Source organism: Vipera ursinii, assembly GCF_947247035.1.
Source record: "Vipera ursinii genome assembly, chromosome: Z".
Classification (NCBI taxonomy): Eukaryota; Metazoa; Chordata; class Lepidosauria; order Squamata; family Viperidae; genus Vipera; species Vipera ursinii.
In genome coordinates, this window is record NC_139517.1 from 36,323,015 (window position 1) to 36,341,738 (window position 18,724).

At 38.0% G+C, this 18,724-nt stretch overlaps 1 protein-coding gene across 1 annotated transcript in view; it reads right to left on the reverse strand.

Annotated features, from left to right (window-relative positions):
- SMARCD2 (SWI/SNF related BAF chromatin remodeling complex subunit D2) overlaps window positions 1–18,724 on the reverse strand; it is a 66,773-nt gene that overhangs the window by 10,865 nt on the left and 37,184 nt on the right. The gene's annotated exons all lie outside the window — the stretch shown is intronic.

The window sequence follows — 18,724 nt, forward strand, 5'->3', positions numbered from 1 at the left end:
AATGAACATACAATTTTGATAAATATTTTGTTTTTAATTAAAGATAAATTGCTTTTTTAAAACAAAAAGGTTAGATGAAAATATTTATTTATTTAGTTTATTTAGTTACATTTATATACCGCCCTTTCCCTGAGGACTCAGGGCGGTTTACAGGGAATTAAAAAATCCACCATACAAAAGTTAAAAACCAAATTAAAAAATATTAAATTGACCCTGTACACTTAAAACCCAATTAAAAATTTCTCCTCAGCCTGGGCCCGAGAGCTCAAAGAGCCAGGTCTTCAGGCCCCGGCGGAATGATCGGAGGTCGGGGGCAGTTCTCAGCTCCACCGGCAGCTGGTTCCAGAGGGCAGGCGCTCCCACTGAGAAGGCCCTATCCCTGGGTGTCACCCGCCGGCAATCTCTTACCGGCGGAACCCTGAGCAGACCCTCCCTGTGGGAGCGCACTGGGCGAAGGGCGTTTGATGCCGGCAGCAGGTGTTCCCTCAAATTTAATATTATAAATGACAGAAATAAATTTAATGTAAAGGTGCTGCTGCATTTTATTTACAAATTGGGAAATTCCAAATTTGTCAGAAATCTGTTTGATCTTCCACTTGGTGCAGAGTTTGTCTCCCAGTTGATGTCAGGGTAATTAAAGTCCCCTATTACTATTGTGATGTGCTTCCTACATACCTTATTTAGCTGACTAGCAAAAAGTTCATCTATTTCTCTGTTTGGTTGGGCAGCCTATAGTATACCATTATGGCAACGTCATTTCCTCCCCCCTTTATATTAACCCAAATGCATTCAAGACATTTTTCATCATTGTTGTGCTCTATTTCTGTAGAGATCTAGTTATTTCTTATACAGAAAGCAACTCCACCTCCTCTTATGTTTGGTCTGTTTCTTTTAAATAATTTAAATTCCTCTAGCTGTGTGTTCCGTTGTGGGTTTCATCCCACAATGTTTCCGTAATGGCAACAATATCATATCTGCCCTCATTTACCTGAATTTCTAGTTCACCCATTTGAAAGACAGAAATGAATAATGCAGATTTCTTTAAGAACAGAACAGAATAGAATAGAGATGGAAGGCACCTTGGAGGTCTTCTAGTTCAGCCCCCTGCTCAAGCAGAACCTATATTATTTTAGACAAGTGGCTGTCTAATCTCTTCTTAAAAATCTCCAGTGATGGAGTGCCCATGATTTCTGAAGGCAAGCTGTTCCACTGGTTAATTCTCCTCACTGTTAGCAAATTCCAGTTTGCTTCTCTGTTTCCAACCTCTGTTTCTTGTCCTGCCCTCTGGTACTTTGGAGAATAATTTCTTTGGGGCAGCCCCTCAAATACTGTAATACTGTTATCATGTCACCCCTATTAAAGCGTACTGGGCCTAAGACAGACCCTTGTGGTGCCCCACTGCTTACTTCTCTCCATGTGGATGTAGTACCATTGAGAACTACTCATTGAGTACAGTTTGTCAGCCAGTTACAAATCCATTTGGTGGTGATATTGTCTAATCCACATTTTTGTAGCTTACCAAAAAGTAGGTTGTGGTCTACTTTGTCAAATGCCTTACCGAATCTAAGTATACTATGTCCACAGCATTTCACTGGTCTACTAGTCACTTTGTCAAAGAATGAAATAAGCATGATCTGCTTTTAACAAACCTGTGCTGGCTATTAGTTATAACTTTGTTTGCTTCTAGTTATTCTCAGACCTGTTTTTTTATTATCTTTTCCAGGATCTTTCCAGATATTGATGTTAGACTGATTAGTCTGTAGTTCCCTGGGTTTGTTTTTTCCCCTCTTTTTTAATTGCAAATTTTATTATTTAAAACTTTGGACAAGGTGTTAACGGTCTGACATTCCTTCTTGTCTACATCATTTTTGTATTTTATACACATATATACATTTTATGTACATATCATTTATATACAATTATATAATATTCGATCTTATCAACCACCTTATTCTAATAATGTGTGAAATCAGCTTCCTGTATATCTCTATTTAGACCTTTCTTTCTGTTCCCACCATAGGTAAAACGTATTCCAAATTTTGTAATAATCTGACTGATCTTTTTAAAAATTTCCATAGTTAACTTGTCCATTTCTGCGCACGCCCAAATTTTATTTAACACTTCACTCTCGTCAGGTATTTCATTATTTTTCCATTTCTGGGCGAACGTCATTCTCACTGCCGTGATGATGTGTTATCTGTCAGGACCCACCTCAATCCACATCTTAGGAAATAAGAACTCTTGGATGCAAGTTTAGTCCAAAAGGAAAATGTTTACTAGGATGGAATCGATTGTGGCAATACAAGACAGAATCTAACAAAATTACATTTCAATCCTATATAAAGCATTCCCATTTCAGCCCCTCCCCTCATCCATTTGGACAGGCTCTCATCAGTTGCTTAGGTGCCAGGGCCTTCCATGGGAAAGGGAACTCTCCTTGGTTTTATGGTTATTGCTTTCCTTTTCAGTTGTAAAAGAATATGGTGTTTTCTGGAATCTAAGATTTCTTTCACTTCAAAATGTTGTTCTCCTTCCACCATGATGGGGGGTGGTGGTGGTGGGATTTTTGCTCGTAGTGGTGATTGCTGTTCTCTCTTTAATAGACTGCAGTGGAAGGTTGGGTGTATTCATCTAAGATTTTTGGGTAGTTCTAATTCAACTGTTACTGGGTTTATGATTCTTTTAATTGGAAAGGGTCCAATATATTTTGGTCCTAGTTTTTTACAGGGTTGGAATGATTTCAGGTATTTTGTGGATAAATATACCATCTCTCCTACCCTAAATGGTGTGGGATCGGTTCTTTTTTTGTCTGCCTGTGTCTTTTTTTTATTAAAGAGTTTTACAAAAACAAAATTTTACAATATATCCCCAAATCCCTCCCACCCCAAACCCACCCACTTCCCCCCCCACTTCCCAGAGCTAAATACAGGATTATAGTTACAATAATCATATTCTAAATAAAAATTATACATAATATACAACTAACCAAATTCATAATGCGCTTTAACTCTCTTTTAACATAACTACCAACAACGTACCAATAACAATATCCCACTAAAATCTACTCATAAGCTAGATGGTACTTTTTAGTCCCATATTTGTTTTGAATATAATTTATCCATCTCCTCCAAACTGAAATATATCTTTCCTGTGAATGATCCTTCAGATAAGCAGAAATCTTAGACATTTCTGCAAGATTCGAAACTTTAAACACCCATTCTTCTACAGTGGGCAAACTATCCTTCTTCCAATATTGTCCCACCAGTAACCGTGCTGCCGTTATCATGTTCAACATCAAGTTAGTTTCTTTAACATCACAATCTACAACAATGCCCAATAAAAACAATTGCGGGGAAAACTTTATCTTTCTCTGCCTGTCTGCCTGTGTCTTGTATGCTTTTCTGGCATCTTCCAACGCTTTCCTAACGATTGGCCATGTATTTTGTAATTGAGCAATCCATTCCTTCAGATCAGGGATAACCGGTTCTTTTGGGGTTAGTTCTGGTATTGGGTTGAAATTCTGGCCTGTAGCTACTTGAAAAGGAGTGTAACCTGTGCTTGAGTGGACTGCATTATTATATGCTACTTCTGCGAAAGGCAGTAGGTCCGCCCAGTCGGACTGCTGAAAATTAATAAAGCAGCTTAGATATTGTTCAAGTACATTATTAAGTCTTTCAGAAGCTCCATCTGTCTGAGGATGGTGACTAGATGACAGTCCTTGGGTGGTTCCTAAGAGGGATAAAAATTCTTTCCAAAATGCCGACGTAAATTGCACCCCTCTGTCAGATATGATGCGTTGTGGTACCCCGTGCAATCTGTAAATATGTGTACAAAAAGTTTTGCTAATGCTTTTGCGGTCGGGATTTTTTGGCAAGGTATGAAATGTACTTGCTTAGAGAACAGATCTGTGACAGTCCAGACTACGGTGTTTCCATTACTTTCTGGCAGTTCTATGATAAAATCCATGGCTATTTCTTTCCATGGGGCTGAGGGGTTTCCCACTGGTTGTAACAGACCTGGCGGTTTCCCTTGCAGTCTTTTGGCCATCACGCAAATTTGACAGCTACCCACATAGCTTTCTATGTCCTTTTTCATAGATGGCCATCAAAATTGCCTTTTAGTTAAGTGTAAGGTTTTTACAAAGCCAAAGTGTCCTGCTGATTTTGTATCATGGCACAGTTGCATGAAATTGATTCTCTGTGTGGCCGGTATATATAGCTTCTCATCCTGGTCCCCGTCTGTGGTTCGGGGTGGGTGGGTACTGCTGAGGCAGCAATTCCTGTTCCATTGGACGGCCCCGGGGTTTCAGGTGTTGGATCCCCTCCGTTACCTTTCCAGTTGCGTCCCCAGGCGCTGCCTTGGTTGCGATTTTCAGCTCTCTCCTCCCTCAGTGAGCTCAGGGTTGCTTTCATCAGATCAATGGCCCTTTCCAGGATCCGCTCCTCCTCACTGGCGTGCAGGGAACTCTCCATCTCTTGCCTCCATTCCAGTTGGTGGTTACTCCGCCTCAGGGTCGCTTCTCCCGAAGCCTTTTCCCACTCACTTTTCCTTCCAACGCCCATCGACCACCAGGGTTTTTGGTCGTACTGCTCCACCGCTTCTTCCCCGGGGGAATATGCCGCTTCAGCTTCCCATCGTCTCTGGGATTCCATTTGGGGGGAAGACTCCCCCTCCATGGGGCTTCCCTCCTCTCTTGCTTCGTCGCCAGACATTGTATTTATTGCAAAGTCCCCCGGTAAGATTTTCCCTCCCAGGTTGACTCTTAAAGCAGATTCCGTCTACTGTCAGGACCCACCTCAATCCACATCTTAGGAAATAAGAACTTTTGGATGCAAGTTTAGTCCAAAAGGAAAATGTTTACTAGGATAGAATCGATTGTGGCAATACAAGACGGAATCTAACAAAGTTACATTTCAATCCTATATAAAGCATTCCCATTTCAGCCCCTCCCCTCATCCATTTGGTCAGGCTCTCATCAGTTGCTTAGGTGTCAGGACCTTCCATGGGAAAGGGAACTCTCCTTGGTTTTATGGTTATTGCTTTCCTTTTCAGTTGTAAAAGAAGATGCAATCCAGACCTGTCTGTCCCCCTCCCTCCCCCAGTTAAAACATTCCCTGTTGTTTGAAGATCACTTTAGTAACCATCCTCTCCCCCCCACTCGGAGAGATGGCAGAATCCCCAGAATAAGTACATTGTTCTACCTATACAATTATGAAATGTGATATAAATGGATTCTGACAGTATCATTATATATAACTCTTCTTTGGTATATTTCTCTGTTGTTATGCCAAATAGGAAAAATTCTGGTCTATAATCTACTCTCCGTCCTGATATTTCTTCTACCCATATCCATATCCTTTGCCAATAGTTTTGCGTCTTATTGCAGGATCACCAAACATGAAAATAAGTACCTATTTCTTCAGAACATTTCCAACAGCTAGGGGATAAACTAATCGAGCTGGAGGGAGATGCCACCGGTAGAACATTTTATATAAATTTTCTTTATAAACTGAGGCCAATGTTATCTTTTTATTTCTATCCTAGAGAATTTGCCATATATCAAGATCGATATCGTGTCCCAAATTTTTAGCCCATATCAGCACTGGTTTTTTAACTTGTTCCTCAATCATTTTATACCCCAACAGCAGACTATACAATTTCCTTATTTGTTTCTCATCTGGCGCCAATAAGATTTTATCTAATGCAGTTTCTTGAATATTTATCCCCCACTCTTTCCCATATAGTGTTTGTATCTGTAAGAAAGCCCACCATTCCAATTTTATCCCTTGTTCTAGTTCCTGTCTGGATTTCAGTTCTCCCACATCGTTCATAATATCTTTGTACAAGATGCTATTTTCCAAGTTGAACAAATTTGGATAAACTATCGCCTTGTGGGTGGACAGCCAGACTGGTATTTTAATGTAATTTTGTTTTCTAATTTTGTTCCAAATTTTGAGTAGCACTTGTCTAATCCAATGTTTTTGAAAATGTTGATATAGCCCTTGTTTTTTATTCCACAGGAATGCGTGCCAGCCAAATTGCAAATCATGGCCTTCTAAAATTAATAATCTTTTATGCTTTAAAATTATCCATTCTCTAATCAAGGTTAGGGCCACTGCATGATAATATGTTTCCCAGTCCAGTAGTCCTAAACCCCCATTTTCTTTGGCATCCTGCAAATGTTTCATTTTAATGCTTGATTTTTTCCCTTGCCATATAAAAGTGTCAGTTTGTTCAGGTTCCCAAAAATTTTTTGATCTAGTTGTATAGGAATATTTTAGAACAGGAATAGGATTTTAGGTAGTACATTCATTTTTACGACAGCAATTCTCCCTAACAGTGAGACTCAAGTTTCCCCATCTTTCCAGGTCTTCTTTTATTTGTTTCACTATTTTATTGTAATTCTCTTCTTTGACTGAAGTACATCTGGCCGTAATAGTAATTCCTAGATATTTTACCTTTTTAACTATTTGTATATCCATAAGGTAAAGGTAAAGGTTCCCCCACACATACGTGCTAGTCGTTTCCGACTCTAGGGGCTGGTGCTCATCTCCGTTTCAAAGCCGAAGAGCCAGCGCTTGTCCGAGGACGTCTCCGTGGTCATGTGGCCGGCATGACTAGACGGCAAGGGCGCATGGAACACTGTTACCTTCCCACCGTAGTGGTCCCTATTTTTCTACTTGCATTTTTACATGCTTTCGAACTGCTAGGTTGGCAGAAGCTGGGATGAGTAACAGGCGCTCACTCTGTTACGCGGCACTCGGGATTCGACCCGCCAAACTGCTGACCTTCTGATCGACAAGCTCAGTGTCCTAACCCACTGAGCCACCGCATCCCTTGTATATCCATAATCCTAGCCAAATTTTCTTTCTGTTTATTCGTCATATTTTTAACAATCATTTTAGTTTTGCCCTTATTTATTTTTAGCCTAGCGGCTTCACCATATTTATCTAGTTCTTCCAACAATTTTGGTCCTCCTTAATTATGGATCCTCCATAATTAAGACCAAGTCATCCGCGAATGCTTGAAGTTTAAAAATTTCTTTTTTAATTTCTAATCCTTTTATATGCAGTTCATTTCTAATTATCCTGGTTAGGACCTCTAGCGTCAGTATGAATAATAATGGGGATAGAGGGCATCCTTGTCGTGTTCCTTTTTGTATTTGAAATTTCCTGATTACTTCCCCATTTATTATTATTTTGGCTTCCTGATTAGAATATATTGCCCTAATTATGTTTATAAATTTTTCACCCATATCCATATACCTAAGTTGTTGATATATAAATGACCACTTAACATTATCAAAGTCTTCTGAGTGTCTAAAAATAGTAACACCATTTGTTGTCCACTATGTATTTAATAGTATTCTAGCGTGTCCAATATTATCCTAATGTGTTTAGTTTGTCTTTTGGGTAAAAATCCATTCTGATCCACATGTATAAAATCTTTTAAAAATCTTTTTAATCACTCAGCTATAATTGTTGTAAATATCTTGTAATCAGAGTTAAGTAAAGATATTGGTCTATAATTTTGGATTGATGTATGGTCCGTGTTATCTTTTTGGATCAGAACAATATTTGCCTCTGACCATGACTTTGGAATTTTTGCTTCATCCAGGACCTCATTGAACACATTCAATAAAGGTTGTCCTAAGATGTTTTGTTGTTCCTTGTAGATTTCTATCTGGAGACCATACTTTCTCTTCATTTTCCTGGTTATCTTCCTTGTATAATTTCTCATAGAATTTCTGGGCTATAATTTTTTTTCTCCTCTTCTTGATAATGTATTCTCCCTTTGTCTCTTAATTTACTAATCCAACTTTTCTCCTTTTGTTTTTTCAATTTGTGTGCAAGCCATCGACCAGTTTTTTTGCATTTTCGAAAAAGTTATTTTCTATAAGTCTTATCTGTTGTGCTAATTTTTCTTTTTCTAAAATGTTGTTTATGTTTAATTAAATCCATTTGTCGTTTTACATTCTTTTTTTGTGGTTCTTGTTGGAGTAATGTTTCTAATCTTTTGTATTCCCCTTCTAACATTTTCTGTTGTTGTTTTTTCTCCTTATTCTTTTTCGCCATATATGCTATAGCTACTCCTCTCATAATTGCCTTAGCAGTGTCCCAATGATTTTGGACAGAGGTGTCTTCAGTTTTATTTTCTTTAAAAAAAGAAGTCCAATTCCCTCTCCATCTTTAGTCTGAAGTAATCTTCTTTTAATATTGATCTTTGTATAGTCCACAGGTCTGCAACCCGTGGCTCCGGAGCCACATGCGGCTCTTTCAGCCATCTCCTGTGGCTCCCAGTCCTCTGCCATGTGCAGTCCAAAAAAAAAAAGTGGGACTAAAAAAGTTCAACCAATCAATTCAAATATGCAGGGTAGGTGCATATCTCGCCTTGGCTCCACTCTTCAGTCAAACCCTGTTCTGTGCATGCACGCATGTACGCACATGTGCACATATTTTTTACGGCTCACAGTTTTTCATTTTGTGAGGGAACTGGTTCCGAGTGGCTCTTTCACTGTTTTAGGTTGCTGACCCCTGGTATAGTCCATCTAGATGTTTTTTTGGATCCTTTCCAGCTAAATTTCACAGGATTGTGGTCTGCCCAGGTACTTGTCTCTAAACTCACATCTTCAACTTCAGAGTTAATTTTCCCTTGACATCCACACCATGTCGATCCTAGACCACAAGCTATGTTGATTAGAGTAATATGTATATTGCCTTGCTTCCCAATTCCTTTCTCTCCATATATCTTGAATGTTTACTTCTTTGGCCAATTTGAAAAAGGATCTTGGTAATGTTCTTCTTTTCCTTTTCCTGGTCTTGTTACCCTTGTAATCCAAATTATTATCAATAATAGCATTGAAGTCTCCTAGCACACAATATCATCGTAATCTATATCACGTATCATATTATGTAGTGTTTTGAAAAACTGTTCTTGATTTCCATTCGGGGCATATATTTCTACTATCACTACTTTTCTATAGTTTATTTCTACCTCTACTATCAATATTCTACCTTCTCTATCTTTATAAACTTGTTTAGCTACCAGTTTCTCATTCACATATAATACCACCCCCCTCCTTTTTTGTTGATCTAATGATACAAATATATTTCCTAGTTTTGGCTGACCTTTTATATGAACTTCCTGAATTGCTATTATATCTAGTTTTTCATGAATAAGTTTATTAAAAATTTTCCATCTTTTCATTGGTGAATTTAAACCACTGATATTCAGTGACAGAATCCTGCATTCTTCTCCCTTTATTTTACTTATATCTGGGTCTTGTGCTTCTCATTGTGCGGATCTCTTTTGTTTCTTTGTCTTTGTCTTCATATTTCTCTGTAATCTCTCCAGATTTATTTCCTCTATCCTCTATTCCTAGGACCTTCCCTTCTATAGTCATCTGTCTTGCATCCCTTTCTCTTATTTCCCCTCCATCTTGGTCTTCTACTTCATCTTCATTATTAAAATGGAGCTTATAAAAATCTTCTGCCTTGTCTATCGAATTTAATCTATACCTTCTATCTTGCCACGTGACTAGGATGCCTTCTGGAGTTAGCCATCTAATGTTCACATTGTATCTAATCAGTTTCGATGTCAAAAATTGGTAGCCTCATCTCAAGCCTCTCATTCTTTTAGGTATTTGTTTGAGAATTGTTATTTGTTGTCCTCCATAATCTAGTGGCTCCTCTCTTGATCTATGTAGTAGTTCATCCCGGGTCGATTTTTTAACTAATCTCACATGTACTTCTTTCGGAAGATTATGTCTCCTCACATAATTAGTTTGGACCCTATACATCTTATCTATTTCCACCAACATTTCATCTTTTCCTATGCCTAATGCTTTCACCATTAGATCTGCCATCATGTCCAGCAAGTCTTCATCTTTTTTTTCCCTTAACATTTTGAAAGCGCAGATAGTGGGTGGCTTTCTCAACTTCCAGAAAGATCACTGTTGTTTCAAGCTCTTTGTTTGCCCGGATTAAAGTTTCACTTAAGTCCTCTACTTTCTTCTCCTCCTTCTCCATTCTTACTTCCATTTCCTGTAATCTTTGCTCATTTTTTATTAATTGTTGTTGAATCACCTCAAATTTACTGTCTATCGCTTGTATTTTTTCCTTGAGGTCACCAGTATCATTTCTCACTTGGCCTATCTCTTTCTTCATCTCTTTTTTCATCTCTTCATGGTTCCTAGTCATAGCTTCTTGCATACAGTATTTTGCAAAAGTGCTTGTAGATCTTTAAGGGAGTTTGACCTCTGTAGCATGTCGTCAATGGACTTCTGACTAGAAGGGCTTGAGGACATCCCTAACCCCATGGCGCTGCCCTCTTTCCTGTGCTGATCTTTAAGTTCGGTATGCCTGTCACATTTAACCAGATTTTTATAAAAATACTCTTTATGGAGTATTCCCACCTTCTTTTCTCCCCTCTATCTCCCTCCACCACAACCTCCTATCTATTTCCTAATTCGGGGGAGATATGTCAAAATCAACAGCCACCCTATCCTCTATCTCTAATCTATTGTAACTCGTATAATATTGATAAATTCAACCAAACCCCTAAGACGTTGCTCATTTAATATCACTCTTTACAAATACCTGATTCCTTTAACCTTAAATAACCCTTTATCAATATATCAATTAAATTATTTATATATCTGTCTTTAACAATCAAGTGATTAATTAGCTATTTGATTATTTCAATTCTATTAATTTATCCAATTATAGCAGTCAACAATCGCAGCAATATAGTTGTTGCGCAAATATAGCAAGCAGTCAGTCTATATATTTATGTGTGTCTTTTTATCTATATTTATATATCACCTTTATCTTCCTGTCCCATCAGAGTCACTTTCCTTTTTGATTATAAATTTCCAACTCCAGATTTGTAGCTCCTTTTATATCTTCTTCTTCAGCCAGTGGCCAGTAATAGTCTCACTAACCGAAATGCAGTCCTAAAGTTGCTGTATCACTTTCTCCATCTTGGATCCGTTTTACTCCCATGTCTTATAACTCAAAAGTTCAAAGTCTGTCCAAACAAATCACTTTCCTTCTACTTATAGTCCACACTCATTTTTCCAAAAGTTCAGTCTCCAAGACTCAAAAACTTGTCTTTTTCCATTACCTTTCGGTCCATTCACCTGGTCTCATGGCTAGTTTATGATCTTCTAACTTCCCAGCTTCCTCTTTTTGTCGCTCTCGCCTGCCGCCTTATCCCTCGTTGCTTCTCTCACTGCTCGCTCCCTCTTGGTAAGGCACCCTCTTCTAGCCAGCATCTATTTCAAAAGTGCTCCCTTTCCCTTTTTAAATATAAAATCTTGGAATTACTTTTCATCAGATCCGATACACAGTTGTTCCACTAGGTCGATGCTAGTTCCGTCCTTCTGTCAGATCTTCCTGTCGGCCATTACTGGCCTCCTTCTCTCCGGTCCACTTGCATCGGGTTTTCTCTGGATCTCCAACACGGGCCGCCGCTCATGTACAGTAGGTTCTCCGGGACACCCTCAACTTCGGCTGTCCCTCCAGGACCTCCTATGGCTCCGAGGAGCCCCCGCGGACACTGGGTGAGAGGCTGTGTGATACAGAGAAGCCCATTCACACAGCCGCCCACTCTGACAGCTGGCCCCACCTCCTGTTTTTTTTTCCTTTCTTGAAGATGGGAACCACATCAGCCCTTTTCCAATCCTCAGGTATTTCCCCGCTGCTCCAAGATTTTTGAAAGATATGGTACAATGGTTCTGAGATAACATCTCCCAGTTCCTTCAGAACTCTGGGATGTAATATGTCAGGTCCCGGTGATCTATATTTGTCAAGGTCCGATAGGTGTTCCCTTACCATTTTCTTGCTTATTTTAGTTTTTATTTCTAGTTTGTCTTTTACAGTAGTTTTTTTGGTACGTTGGGCTATAATTTCTTTTGTGTGACGACTGATGGAAAGAATGAGTTAAGCAGCTCCGCTTTCTCCCTACTGCCTGTTACTTCCTTGCCATCTTCTCTCTTTAGTGGACCTACTGTTTCCTTGGTTTTTTTTCTTTTTATTAATATGTTGAAAGAAACTTTTTTATTGTCCTTGACTTGTTCATTGTGAGCTTTTGATTTCCTGACTTCATCTTTGCATGTTCTGGCTGTCTGCTGATAATCAGCCTTAGTTATCTGTCCCTCTTTCCATTTTTTGTACTTGTCCTTTTTGTCTTTCAGTTTGTCAGAGAAATCTTTGTGTAGCCATGCAGGTTTCTTCTTGAATTTTTTTTCAGTGGTATTGTGCTGGATTGGGCTTTTATGATTGCATTTTTCAGAGTTTCCCATGCTCCTTGAGTTGTTTTCCCCTTTAGGATTTTCATCCATGGAATCATCCCTATGTTCTCTCTTGAGTTTGTTAAAATCAGCTCTTTTAAAGTTTAAGACATTGGTAGGATTATTTCCTATTGCTTGTGTTTTCATTATATTAAATTCCAGTATGATCTGGTCACTTTCACCCAAGGTTCCAGCAGTGACATTTAAGTATGACAATGGATTGGAGTGCCCGCAGCAGCAGCTGAGAGAAGCATGGTGGACCAGCAGTTGCTGAGAGCAGAATGGCAGAGCAGCTACGCAACAGCTAAGCAGAGCAGAAGACCCAGATTAGCACATCATATCTGAAAACCACAGCAGTGAACAGGCAACTAAACAGTAAGAAGGCATGGAGGAAAATGATAAGTACAAAACTTTCAAAGCAGAGAGTAGAGGGCTGAGAGCAAACCACCTCTAGAAAACAGCGTGAGATTTCCAGTAAAAAGAAATGCTTATCACTTCATAAAGGACCAAGAACTTTTTTAATTTTTTTAATTTTAAATCTCTAAATTTAAAAAAAAAATCTTTTGTAAACTATTGTAAACTTACAATTCACAACAGTGGAAATAATTTTTAGAAATTTTTAATTCTTTTAACAAACCAAAGTAGTCATGGAAATAGAGACTAAATTATAGTGACTTGCAAAATATATCATACGTTTTAGCTTATGACCACAGAAGACCCAAACTATGTATTAAATATAAATTATATGAATTACTAGAAGAAAAGGCCACTCTGAAACTTAATGAAGCTAGAAACCCCAACCTAATGAAGCTAGAAACCCCAACCTAAACAAGAAGACTACACCAAAATTAAACACAACAGGGAGCAAACAGCTTCTAAAAAAATGAATCTAAAGAAGAAAACCAATATACCCAAATTGAACACAATTGAGAAAAAACAGCTTCTATAAAAAATGATCCTACATATGAACCTAAAGAGGAAGACCAATGAAACATGTCACTTTTAGAAGAAAACAAGAACCAAGAGCAAAGCCCCTACTATCTACCCTAGCCCATTCCAATAAAGCCCTTCTGGAACTGAACAATTGCTTTCATAGCTTCCCCCTGGAAGAAAATATGCAGACACCTGTAAAAGAGCAGTCATTAATAGTTTCTCGAAAGAGGCAAAACCTAGCATTCCTGTGACAGAAGAATAGTATCTCAGACTTCCCTAGGGGGGAAAAAAGATGAATATTGGTGATAGGACATTCAATTCTTAGGGGAACAGAAACTATAGTCTGTAGACCAGACAGTCAATCTAGGAAGGTATGTTGTCTCCCTGAAGCAAAAATCAAACATGTAACTGAGAATCTTACTAAAATAATCAACTCCAAGGATTACCACCTCTTTCTTCTCCTACATGTAGGTACCAATGATATAACAATGAATCTGAAAACAATAACAAGAGATTTCAAGCAATCAGGGAAGAAATTTAGACAATGTCGGCTGGCGACCCCCAGGGAAAGGGCCTTCTCTGTGGGAGCGCCAGCCCTGTGGAACCAACTCCCCCTTGAGCTCCGGATGGCCCCGGATCTCCGGTCCTTTCGCCGCAACCTCAAAACTTTCCTTTTTCATCAGGCTGACCTGGATTGACGACGGGTTTTTAAAATGTTTTAATTTTTAATTGTTTAATTTATTTATTTTGGGGCTGTTTATTTAATTTTTCTTAACTTTTGTATTGTTGTTTTTATTGTTGTTAGCCGCCCTGAGTCTGTTTAAATTTTACATTTCTAACTCTAACAAATATCTTTTCCCAGATATCCATTGTTATGACCTCCTGAAAATTCTGGGCCCATTTTATCAAACAGTCTTTAACAAGTTCCGTTTCTGAGTCTATTTCTATCAATTCTATTTATATCCTGCCCTTCTCCAAAGACTCAGGGCAGCTTACAATCTAAAGCACAAATCAATGTGCTTAGCAACGTACAAAGTACACTTCCGGCATCCAGAGCCTGCCTGCGTTTCTTTAACCTCCACATGCTTCCGACTCTTGACAACTTCAGCGTTGTAAACCTTGCTGCTGTTAGTATCCTGGGTGACTCTTCTCCAAACCCCCTCTACCCCAACCCGGGTGAAAACGCTAACGTGCTCCCAGTGTGTGCCTATCCCTCTCCAACCAACTGCCCCCCCATCCGTATCTGGCTCCAGCGGGCTCCTCCACATGTCCCAGGGCCGCCCTCCAGCAGTACCCGGCTCCGGTCCATCTGACACCGACGGAAAACAGCCGGCCGGGGGATTATAGATTATAGGTTTTTAAAATGTTTTAATTTTTAATTGTTTAATTTATTTATTTTGGGGCTGTTTATTTAATTTTTCTTAACTTTTGTATTGTTGTTTTTATTGTTGTTAGCCGCCCTGAGTCCTTCGGGAGATAGGGCGGCATATAAGTCCCAAAAATAAATAAATAAATAAATAAATTTTAAAAATGAGGAGCACAGGTAGTGTTTCATCTATACTTCCAACAAAAGGCCAACATCCAATGAGGGAGCAAAGGATTAAAAAGACAAACCAATGGCTTAAAAACTGGTGTCAAGAGAACTTCAGTTTCCTAGACCATGGTCTGCAGTACCTACATGAAAGGCTCCTGACAAGAGATAGACTGCACTTCAAAAGTACTAGAAAGAATATTTTCAGAAAATGACAGGCTCATCCCAGTGCTCTTCAACATCTTCATCAATGACTTGGATGAGGGGACAGATGGGGAACTCATCAAATTTGCAGATGACACCAAGCTGCAGGAATAGCCAACACTCAAGATAGGCTTAAGATACAGAAGGATTTTGACAGACTTGAACATTGGGCACTATTTAACAAAATGAAATTCAATGGTGAAAAAAGTAAGGTTCTACATTTAGGCAACAAAAACCAAATGCACAGGTATAGTATAGGTGGCACTTTGCTCAATAGTAGTAACTATGAGAGGGATCTCGGAGTCCTAGTGAGACAATTACTTAAATATGAACCAGCAGTGTGCTGCAGCTTCCAAAAAAAGCCAACACAGTGCTAGGCTGCATTAACAGAGGCATAAAATCAAGACACGTGAAGTGTTAATACCACTTTACAATGCCTTAGTAAGGCTACACTTGGAATAATGCATCCAGTTTTGGTCACCATGATGTAAAAAGATGTTGAGACTCTAAAAAGAGTACAGAGAAGAGCAACAAAGATGATCAGGGGACTGGAGGATAAAACATATAGAGAACGGTTGCTGAAATTGGGTTGCATGAGCTATACTGGCTTCCATTTTTCTTCTTTATGTACTTTAAGGAGCTGGTTATTACTGAGTTGGGTTATTATTATTTGCAGGATCACCTTGAGGTATCTACTATGCTACCAGATTGGACAGAGTAGGCATGCCTTCTAGTGGGACCTAGGACCTTTCCATGAACATTCCTTCTCTATGGAATACTCTTCCCTTTGAGATCAAGCAGGCTCCCACTCTATTAACCTTCCAGAAAACTGTAAATTCTTTAAGTCTTTCCTCAATCCCTGAGATAGGTTGAAGACAGAGCTGGAAGATAGGAGTATTGGTTGTATCAATGGTGACCGGTTGTAGTGTCTGGTTTCTTTTTTTTCTGCTTTTATTGTTTGTTTTTATTTTTTTATGATGTTTGGTTTTATATAACTGTTGTGAGCCACCCAGAGTTGTAGCTCTAAGACAGAAAACCATACAAATCTTTCCAATGAATGTGCCTAAGTGTAAACTCAATTTTAACGTAAATATAAAAACATTCATGTACAAAATTTCTACAGAAGAATGTTCATATTTTTGCCAATTACTATCACAGTAAAATGCTAATTTAATGGATCCTTCAGGGTGAAGAGTGAGGATAAATCTGAGGTTAGAAGGGAGGAAAATATAAATGGGATGGGGAAAAGAAGGCAATCATTATTTATTTTCCTCATGCATGTTAGAAATGGTATCCAAACGGTCGAAGTTTGATGCCGCAAAATACAGGAGATGACAGAGGATTGAGAGAGTACTAGTGCAGTATCTGAAAAGCACAAGGAAAGTGTGGCTAGTCAGAAAGTAAACCTGGAACATGGAGGAACAGGAAAGCATGTGCACTCAAAGGAGAGGTGCAAAGGGGCAGCTTGAGGTCTCTTCTTCCTTTGAATTCCAGCAAAAGAAGACAGATAGAAATGTAGGACTCAGATGTTTTTGTCTCCTTCCTAGAACAGTGAGTAAAAAGACTGGAAACACTTGAGTGGAGCGACTGGTTCTCCTTCAGTCACTACAAATGTAGCCTCTAATGTTTTTGGGATGCTAAAATAGCTATATACTACTAAAACTCTATTTATTTGATGGTTTGTAACCTTCAATAGGGCAAAACGGTGCAACGTTGGGCAACAATTTTAAAATCAACATACCTCAAATGGGCTAACTTACAGAATCCGGGACCTATGGCTCCTGTAGGATTAATATTTGGTAAAGTTGTGGCAGCTTCAGTACTGCTGTGCTGTCAGAGTCATCCACAGAGACTGTGTAATAGATTTAAAAGAGCAATATAGCAGTAGCTATATTGCGGAAGGGAACCCTTAGATTTCTTTTTCTGAAATATTTAAAAAACCCAACACATTTGAGTTCTAAATCATCTGAGGACACCTTAAATCTTTTATTTACTTAAATACAGTCACATTTATAGATGATAAAAGCGTTCTGTCCAATAAATTTAGATGCATATGTTTTATGTATCCAAAGATTCAAAGAGAAGACTAAACTTTGATATTAATCAGAGAAAGGAAGAAAGCAAGTTGTTGTGTAAGTCAAGTAATTATTCTGAATAATAATGAAATGTTATAAAGTACCAAATGATTTAATGTAGGTATTATAATATAAATTAATGCATAGAATATATTTATCTATAATAAATATATGGATAATAAATAAAAGGGACAAAATAACACACTTTAGAGCTATAGTGTAGGAAATGAAATTCTGCCTAAAACAGATCAATTTCATCTCAGACTTATCATAGAAGGAAAAAATATAGCAACTTAAACTGAATAATGATTTCCAACATTTGAAAATGAGAACTAGTAAGTCAACAGTTTTCTACTGATTTACACCTTTATTTTCTCTCTGCAGAATTTGGCCTCTGAAATCTCAGTGCCAGATGTTTACAGCTGCTCAGTTCTCTATATAACATCTCCTTTGGATCAAGCTGGAGAAGAGGAAATTGCCAAGAAACTGAATGTCATTTGCAAACCATTTGCTTTTAAAAACAGCTGGTAAAATGAGGCCAAGCAGAGTCTTTTGATGGGCCAGAAATATTTTTGAGAAAAGAACAACCCACAGCTGAATTCAGTAGAAACAGCTTACATAATTAGAATAAGAAATAAACTTGAAAGGAGTAAATGAAGGATAGAAATCTATATTAAATGAGGTGAGGAAGAATGAATTACAACTTCACCTTAACATTGTATGAAACTCTCTAAAATGTAATCTATAAACCCAAACATGAATTTAAAACAATATGTGTTTCTCCACTACTGTTCAATTCTGCATAATCAAACAAATGTTGCATTAAAGCATAAAGTAAAGAATTTTAGCAGTTGGACAAAACTTGATATCTATCTCACCTTTATTGACAACTATACTTTCAACTCTAAGGCAGCAAAGTATCTTAAAATCTTCTCCCTAAACTTATATATAGCATTTACACTTTATAACATTTTATCTAATTATAAATATTTTAGGACTGTGATAAATATTATATTAGATACCTTCTGGATATACAAGGCCTATTTAAACATTCCTAATTACTAACTTTTGTAACTTAACCAGTAAGACCAAGTTTACAGCTTGGTAGACAGGTGGAATACGGTTGAGCTTAGTTTTCTCTCACAGTTTATTGTATATGATATTTGATTCCTCCTTATATTTTGGCTTGTGATTAAAGTTTCATCTATCTACTTTTTTTTAGAAATTGAAAAAAGTATCTGATTTCCATAAAAATGGTACAGCCCTGAATTTAAGACAATCCCAGAAAGAAATTATTAGCACAATCAAATTATTTTCAATGCAGTTTCCCAAATTCTTCCAACTAATCAGTGCATATGACATACTTCTATAAGTGTATAAACATGCCTATCATAAGCTCCTCTCCAAAACAGTACAGGAACAAAAGAAAAAAATAGGCATTTATATTAATAATTTTTCATTAAAATAAACTGCTTACAGATCATCCTTGATTTACAATAGTTTATTTAGAGATTGTTCGAAGTTACAATGGCACTAATAAAAGTGACTTATGATTGTTTTTCACACTTACAACTGTTGCAGCATCCCATGGTCACGTGATCAAAATTCAGATGCTTTTTTTTTTAATTGAAAAGTTTTAGAATACATTTTAAAAACATAAACTCACTCCCTCCCCCTCCCCCCCACTTA